This window comes from Alexandromys fortis, unplaced genomic scaffold, assembly GCF_014885135.2.
Source record: "Alexandromys fortis isolate MF-2015 unplaced genomic scaffold, M_Fortis_MF-2015_v1.1 scaffold_75, whole genome shotgun sequence".
In the NCBI taxonomy this organism is placed as follows: Eukaryota; Metazoa; Chordata; class Mammalia; order Rodentia; family Cricetidae; genus Alexandromys; species Alexandromys fortis.
In genome coordinates, this window is record NW_026067956.1 from 8,498,895 (window position 1) to 8,507,563 (window position 8,669).

At 45.8% G+C, this 8,669-nt stretch overlaps 1 protein-coding gene across 2 annotated transcripts in view; it reads right to left on the minus strand.

Moving 5' to 3' along the window:
- Positions 1-8,669, minus strand: part of Ift88 (intraflagellar transport 88) — a 97,081-nt gene that overhangs the window by 1,795 nt on the left and 86,617 nt on the right. The gene's annotated exons all lie outside the window — the stretch shown is intronic.

The window sequence follows — 8,669 nt, forward strand, 5'->3', positions numbered from 1 at the left end:
TAGCTGAGAGAGTCCCCTTCAATTTCTTTCTCTTTTTTTTTGTTTTGTTTTGTTTTGTTTTTCGAGATAGGGTTTCTCTGTGGCTTTGGAGCCTGTCCTGGAACTAGCTCTGTAGACCAGGCTGGTCTCGAGCTCACAGAGATCCGCCTGCCTCTGCCTCCCGAGTGCTGGGATTAAAGGCGTGCACCACCACTGCCCGGCTTCCCCTTCAATTTCTTATCTCCCTGTCCTCACCTCCTGAGTGCTGGGAGTGTGCCACCACCCTGGGCTGTTAGCATCTGGAGACTGTACTGCAGGCTAATCATGAACTCAGGGTGGGCAAGGAAACCTGTACCACACAAGTACTGTCTTCAAACATTTGAAGATGAGAAAGATTTTAACTCACTATCAGGAAAAACTTGTAAAGATTATGGCTGCCAAAAGCTAGCACCTATTTGGGGAAAACACAATTTATGTTAGTCAAGATTTTCAGAGACTTGGGCAATGATGGCACACACCTTTAATCTCAGGACTCAGAAGTCAGAGGCAGGTGGATGAGGCCAGCCTGGTCTTTAGAGCAAGTTTCAGGACAGCCAGGGCTACACAGACAAACACTGTCTCGGGGAAAAAATTCAGAGAGACTGAACACTAACAATGGTAGGAAATACCTGTATTCTTTTTCTTTTTTTTCCCTTTCTTTTTTTCCTAGACAGGGTTTCTCTATGTAGCCCTGGCTGCCCTGGAATGCTCTGTAGACCAGGCTGACTTCAAACTAGGATCCTCCTGCCTCTGTTTCCTAAGTGCTGAGATTAAAGGCATGCACCATCGCCATCGTATTTGGCTTGCTCTAGGCAGTTTCATTTTGAGATAGGGATTCACAGTGTGACCCTGACTGGCTTGAACTCATTTTTCATCAAGGCTGCCCTTAAACTCACAGAGGTTTTCCTGCCTCCTGGAGAGAGCACTAGGGTCAGAGGTGTACAATACCACACCCGGCCCAGTATTTCTTCATTAAAAACTATTGTTTTCATTGTTGTTGATGTGTATGCATGATGTGTTTGTGTGGTACGGGGTCTTGTGTCATGGTTCATATGTGGAGGTCAGAGAACAACTTTCTGGTGTTGGTTCCCTCCTCCTGCCTTTATGAGGGTTCCAGGGAGCACGCTCAGGTTGCCAGGCTGTATGGCAAGCGCCACCGCCACCTGACGAGCTACCACACTGGGGATGTTTATTTCATTTTCCACATACACAGAAATTGGCATTAGAATCCTGAGGTCTCCTGTAGGCCCTTACACTCTACTCTCCTAGAATCCTGACACGTAATTCCTAGTCATAGAAGATTCAAATCCTGTGAAAAAAGAAACCTTTAAGGAAATGAAACCTGAGTTGGGTATAGTGGTACATGCCTGTAGTTCTGGCTTGGAGTTGAAGGTCTTGTCTCAAAAACAAAGAATTCCTAACCAAGCAACCAAACCCTTGACATCCTTTGATTAGCTTTACTTGTCCATTTGAAAATGTGGCTGGTGTAGTGGTACCCACTGTCATGGCCAGCACTCCATAGGCAAAGGCAGGTAGATCTGTGAGGCACAGGCTAGACAGAGCTACATAGAGAGATTCTGCCTCAATCAATCAATCAGCAAACAAAAAGGAGAAAAATAAAAAGCAAAATGACACGTCTCACTGTATTGCTTAGGGTGGGGTCAAATGAACCCCCTGCTTCAGCCTCCCAAGTAGCTTGGGCTATGGGCAGCTCCCCATGCTTGGCCCATACTACAGTCTGAGGGGTACGTTATTAATACCATTGGGCACAGATAGGTTAATACTCATGACTGAGTCTGGCTGGAAAGCTAAGGAGAGGGCTCAGTTGGTGAAGTGCTTGCTATGTGGACTGACAATTTCCTAGAATTCACATTAAGTCAGGGCGTGGTGTCACAGGTCTTTAGTCCCAAAGCTGGGGAAGCAGAGGCAGGCAGGTCTCTGAGTTTGTGGCCAGGCTGGTCTATAGAGCAAGTTCTAGGACAGCCAGGGCTATTCAGAGAAACCCTGTCTAAAATAAAATAATTAAAAAAAAAAAAAGCCAGGATGTTAGGTAAGCCCACGCTTATAATCCCAGCAATGGGGGGGTGGGGACAGAAGGATCCTTGGGGCTCACTGGTCAGCCAGCCTACTCTAGTTGGCAGACTCCAGGCCAATGAAAGATCATGTCTCAAAACATAAGATGGATAGCTTCTGAAGACAATGCCTAAATGTGAGCTCTGGTCTCTACATATGTGTAAACACCGAGGTGTACACACATTCATATACACAACTAAGAAAATTAAATCACTTTTTAAATTATATACTCATTTCACCATATCAAAAACCAGTAACCAGTATTTCTGAGGAGCAGCTCTTCCCTTCCCTGGCACGGCTAGAGAGGCAGAAGTCTGCACTTTGCCTTGTGTTACCTCACAGTTTGTGAAACTGGTTTTCCTGCGGTGCCCTACCCTGGGTGACTCCATTCTAAGTACAGATGAAGGGCAGGGTGACCGACAAGGCATAGACTGACAGCGAAGTAACTTCCTCCTAAAGGTAAAAGGGCTACTCTGCTAAGTTATCCGAGTGTACTGAGACACGGGTGTACCAGAACTGTCACACAAACCAAGACCTTCACAGGACCTCCGGACTAAAGATGGGGACAACACTTCTGCCTCATACCTGACACCAAAGCCTCCACCAACCTGCCATCTGACCACCTGGTTGGTGCACAGGACCAACAAGCAGAGAACCTCTGACATCTGTCCAGTTGTTTACCCGTCAATCCTGCACCTCATGGTCCTGCATGTCCACTTCTGCAGATGAAGTTTCCAGAAGCTTTTCCAACAGGATTCTTATCTACCCCGCCTCTCCTCACAGCCTCCACATCTCTGTCAGCCCCCTGCCTCAGGAAAGCGTCTCTGAACTCTGCTGTAGCCTCTTTAGCTCTTCTGTAGTCATCCTGTAACCTACACACACATACGTGTAGACATGACTTCTGTGTCACATGCAACTGTGAGCTCAGAGTCAGTGTTAGCAGGCTGACAGGGATTAAAAAAAAAAAAAAAAACCTGGTGTTTGCCCCAGCTAGCTATCCAGGGGATTCAGAACTACTTGGCAAACTGCAGCCAGCATAACTTTTGTGAATTTGTCTTCAAGTCTGATACTGCAGAAAGACACAAATGTGTCCATCTATGTTTCTGATATGGTGTGCTCCCAACAGTAACCCTGAAACCCAGGCTTCCTGGATGCCACCCAGATTCACACGTCACATAATAGCTGTCTGGCTGAGACAAGGTATACAAGGTAGAATGTGGACTTTCTTTCTATGCATATCCCCAGCTTCTGCAGCTCCAGCTCAATAATCTGCTGGACTACAAAATGTGGCCGACTTCGTTAACAGTAGCTGAACATTTGGACAAACCAAACACACTACAAAACATGGCTGGCTTAGAAACAGTAGCTGAACATTTGGCAAACCAAACACCATGCTCTTTCTCTGCCTTATCCTCAACCCTGCTCCAGCTCTGGAACAGCGCCGGCTTCCTGGCCTTACAGGCAAGGTTACTGTCCCAGACTGTTCACAGAAGCTCCCAGCAGGTCTTGGTACCGACTCCATCCTGTCTTGGTGACCAATTGTAACCTTTTAGTGTTGTTTTACATATGCACTCTTTTCCCCCTGTGACAAAGTGATCCTTGAAAATATATTTTTGGATTTAGTTATTTTATGCATATGAGTGTTTTGCCTGTGTGTATATATGTGAACTTTGCAATGCCCGGTGCCTGTGAAGGTCAGAAGAAGGCACCCTGTCTCCTGAAACTGGAGTTACAGGTGGTTGTGAGCTACCATGGGTTCTCTACAAGAACAAGTGCTCTCAACCTCTGAACCACCTCTCATGACATAGCAATCTTTTCAATATAAGGTCTCTCGCCAAACTAAGAAAGGCTAAGGGGCCTGTCTATATACACTTCCATCACGTTTTCTTCCAATAAAAATGAATTTAATTCCCGAGAAAGGCGTCTTTGCTTGTTGAGAAAGAATATGCTTCCTAATGAGGCAATTAATCATAGAGAATAACTTGGGCTATGCACACACCCATCTCTGAACAATGTACCTAGCAACCTGTTAGCAACCTAGGACCCTGGCTTGCATAGAGCTTGCTTTAAACAAGAAGAATAAACTACTCTCCTGAGCAACCTTTTGATACTCCTTGGTTTCAGTTGTACCATCTGGGAACTACAGGCAATGGGCCAATCCGCCCTAGACTGGTTTTGGGTACATGTGTGCAAGCAGGCAAACTGTGTCCTTAAAGTGAACTTTTAAAGAGAATTCTCTACTTACCGTCTTATGCCTGTGCATAATTTGGGCATCCATATGATTAAAATCAGATGCATTATGGGAAGGAACATGCACAGTAAGCAAGGGCTTATGTAATCCAAACCTGCCCGTGAGAGGAGAGAAGCACCTAAACTGCACCCATACTAACCAAACTTCCTGTCCAGTTAAACTCCAGGAAAGGAAGCCCCCAACCAGTATCTGCAGTCCTTGAGCTCTCTGACAGAGTTTATCCCAACTGCTCAAGTTCTTTGCTTCCATCAAGTTTTCCTACTATTCTGCAATCTACATGGGCTTTAATTTCATTCTCAAGTAAGAAGCCAAGAACCTGAAAACACCCAGTCTGCTCCTTGCCCAGTGATAACATAGAATAAAAATTATTTACAAGGGTTGATAAACTCAGGCAAGAAAATGATAAAGAGAACATAAAATACAATGCAAATTTTGGTTAATTTTCTAAATGGTTAGAATAATACTGAGGGTTTGCTTGTTTGTTTGAGTTAGGGTTTCTCTGTGTAATCTTGGCTGTCCTGGAACTAGCTCTTTAGACCAGGCTGAACTTGAACCCACAGAGATCCTCCTGTCTCTGCTGGGATTAAAGGTGTGCGCTACCTGACGTGACTGAGGTTTTAAAATCAGATTCAAATGCAATGATTTGCCCGAATTGAGTACGTGTTACATTCACATAAGCAGCGAAAGCAAGAACAATGCGTGGACATGGCCCCTTCAGCACCAGTGATGGTTTGGACTGTCATGAGTGCTAACCACTGCTGCTCCCAGTACAAGAGGAAAGGACACCGCACTTACTCTGGCCACCTGATAGCCCGAAGGTGGCTTTATCTTAAATAGTTCCATGAAGTCACATCCATAAAACATTTTAAACAACCAATAACATTCCTTGCATTTTTCTCCTTTTATTGATTTCTGGGAACTTTCTAGTGAACATCATTACTGCACTCTGGCTGCACCCCTAAAGTTATGTTAGGGCATCCAGGTTTTAGGGCTCCCAGAGGTAAAATCCTCTCTTAAATATAGCTAGGAAGTCTGATAGCAGATTCTGTCCAGGGTAGGTAGCAGGAGCCTGCAGTGACTACCACAGGACAAATTACATTTGGGGCTATGTGTAGTTTACACCTCATTTATCCTTAGTGTTTTCTACCACAAATAATGTGCTAAATATTGCACTGTGGGTACTTTACTCTCTCTCTCTCTCTCTCTCTCTCTCTCTCTCTCTCTCTCTCTCTCTCTCTGTGTGTGTGTTTGTATAACTCTGTCTGCATCTGGGTCTCTCTCTGTCTACTGGGGACATGTGCTCATTCATACGGGGCCAGATGTCATTCTTCATCATGTGCCTTGGACCTTGCTTTTTAAAAACAATCTCTTTTTTCTTTTTTTTTTTTTTGGTTTTTCGAGACAGGGTTTCTCTGTGGTTTTGGAGCCTGTCCTGGAACTAGCTCTTGTAGACCAGGCTGGTCTCGAACTCACAGAGATCCACCTGCCTCTGCCTCCCGAGTGCTGGGATTATAGAAACAATCTCTTATTGGCCCGGCAGTCACTGGTTAAAACAGATTTCCTCACTGGCAAAGCTGCAGGGAGGGACCCTCCTGTCTCCACGCCCCAGCACTGAGATCATAGCAGGCGCCACTACACATAGCTCTTTTTTTTTTAACATAAAAGCTTTATTTAATGCATTCATTCACATTGCTCTTACATCTCCTGCACCCCAAGCTTGCCTACAACTTATTATGTAGCCCAGAATGACCTAGAACTTGTGATCTTCTTGCATCCTCCTCTCAAGTACTGGGATCTCGGGGGTGCACCAGCAGGGCCAGTGCTTAGGAAGTACTGGATGTGGAGCTCAGAGCTTCCTGAACGACAGACATGCACTCTAACATGGAGCCACATTAAAAACATAATTATGTAAAATGATAACTATATCAATGCATTGTTTAGTTTATGTCATAACACAGCTCTTTATGTGGGTCCTGGGGTTCAGCTCTGGGGCCACTTGGGCTTGCATGGTGGGTACTTTACAGACTGAGCTATTCTCTCTCCAGCCCTGATTATCTTTTAAGAATTAAACACCCAAATTTAGTAAAAAACTGGGATTCTATTGCTATTTTCATAGCAGCAGTATTTCGCCCATGGTGGTGGGGGAGATAAAGACACAGTGTGGATGTGCGTGTGACTACAGCACACAGGGAGGGGAAGACTCTCCCTGCAGCCCGCTCACGCCTCAGATCACAGGATGTGACTATCTCTGACTGGCCTCAAACTGCTCTCATCAGGGCTACACTGGTCACTCAGGTATCAAGGACCAACTGATCAATCCATACCCAATAATTCTTCAACCTCGCCTTTCTCTTAACGTGAGGAGTCCCTCAGATGCCACCCATCAGCTTATTTAGGAAAGGAAGTGCCTCTTAAAACAAAGCTTTTCTAAAAAATAAACCTCTGCCATTCATCAGAATCTGTCATGAACACAGTGGCTATGACTCTTCCAAATCTGTTCTTCGAGAATTCTCCTTTGAGAATATAACTATGATTCTCCAACTGTAACTATAGTATCTGTATGTTCTCTAATCTATAACTATGATATCCTGATTCATTAGACATTTTAAAAGTTATTTTTGGTCTTTCTTTCACCCCCAAGATGATACTGATATAAAAGTAACTAGGAGACACAGTCTGGCAGTGTGAGGAACTGCTGATACCTAGAAACGCTGCCGCAAGCGGACAGACTCATCTTTACACAGCGGCGGCTGAGGTGTTCACTCTCCTCTGCTGATCTAAACACATCGCACACAAATCGGCTGACGTGGGAGACTTTGGAAAAGCTGACCCTGCCAGCTGCAGTTACTAGACTGCTCAGGAAAGAAGAGGGAGCCTATGCAGGGATTCAATGAAGACAGAAGCAAAAGAAACACTGATTTAGTATTTTGTTTCTTTGTTTTGAGACGGTTTCTCTGTGTAGCTTTGGAGCCTGTCCTGGAACTCATTTTGTAGATCAGGCTAGCCTTGAACTCAGAGATCCACCTGCCTCTGTCTGCCCCATGCTGGGATTAAAGGCATGTGCCACCACCGCCAGGGGATTTAATATATTTTCAAATCATATTTTGAATTTTAAATGCTTGGATACCTGACATGTGAAGTGGGTTGGGGAAGGAAAGGACAGTGGTGTTAACTATGTTTAGTGTTTAGCTGGGGGCCTCACCTCAGCCCCCTGGCACCCATTTTGGAATGTTGGGCTGAGAGTTCCATTTCAAAGCTCCCTCCCCTGGGAGTTGCCTCAATCCAAACTCCTCCGTGACCCCTCCCCAGGGAGGGTCAAGAAAGCCTGCCAAAAGGTAATCCCTCCCCAGGGAAGGTCAAGATCGCTCTCACAGGGTATTTAAATTGCCCCCCCCCCCTGAGAATGAACACTTGGTCTCCCCTTTTCCCTTTGTGTTCCCCATAAGGGCCACCTGGGAGTGCTGGTGCCCATTAAACCTGGGTATCTTTTAATATGGTCTGATTTGGTCTGGTTGGGATTATCTGTGTCAGTGGATAACAGTTAGGAACTTGATATGCATGTATTTGCTGGTAGAGTGCTACCCCAGGGCATGTTGGTACACACTAGAAACCCCAGCATCTTGGAGACTGAGGCAGGATTGAAAGCTGAGGGACAGCTTGGATTACACAGCAATCTCTCTTCTTTCCTTTCTCTCTTTATCCATCCTTCCCCTCCCTCTCTCCCTCCCTCCCTCCTTCCCTCCCTCCCTCCCTCCCTCCCTCCCTCCCTCCCTCCCTCTCTCCCTCCCTCCCTTCTTCCTTTCTGGTTTTTCGAGACAGGGTCTCTCTGTGTAACAGCTCTGGCTGTCCTGGAACTTGCTTCATAGACCAGGCTGTCCTTGAACTCACAGAGATCTGCCCGCCTCTGCCTCGCGTGTGCTGGGATTAAAAGTGTACACCACTAGCACCCAGCTTTCTTTCTTTTTGAGACAGGGTTTCTCTGTGTAGTCCTGGAACTTGCTCTGAAGACCAAGGAGGCCCTGAATCTTCCTGCCTCTGCCTTGAGAGTGCTGGGACTAAAGGCGTGCACCACCACACCTGGCTCAGCAAGACCTATTTCAACCCAAAGAGAAATACGGCTAGGAAGATCAGAAGGAAAACAAAGGAATAACTGAAAAAAAAAAAGTTTGCACCGGGCGGTGGTGGCGCCCGCCTTTAATTCCAGCACTTGGGAGGCAGAGGCAAGCGGATCTCTGTGAGTTCGAGACCAGCCTGGTCTACAAGAGCTAGTTCCAGGACAGGCTCCAAAACCACAGAGAAACCCTGTCTCAAAAAACCAAAATAAATA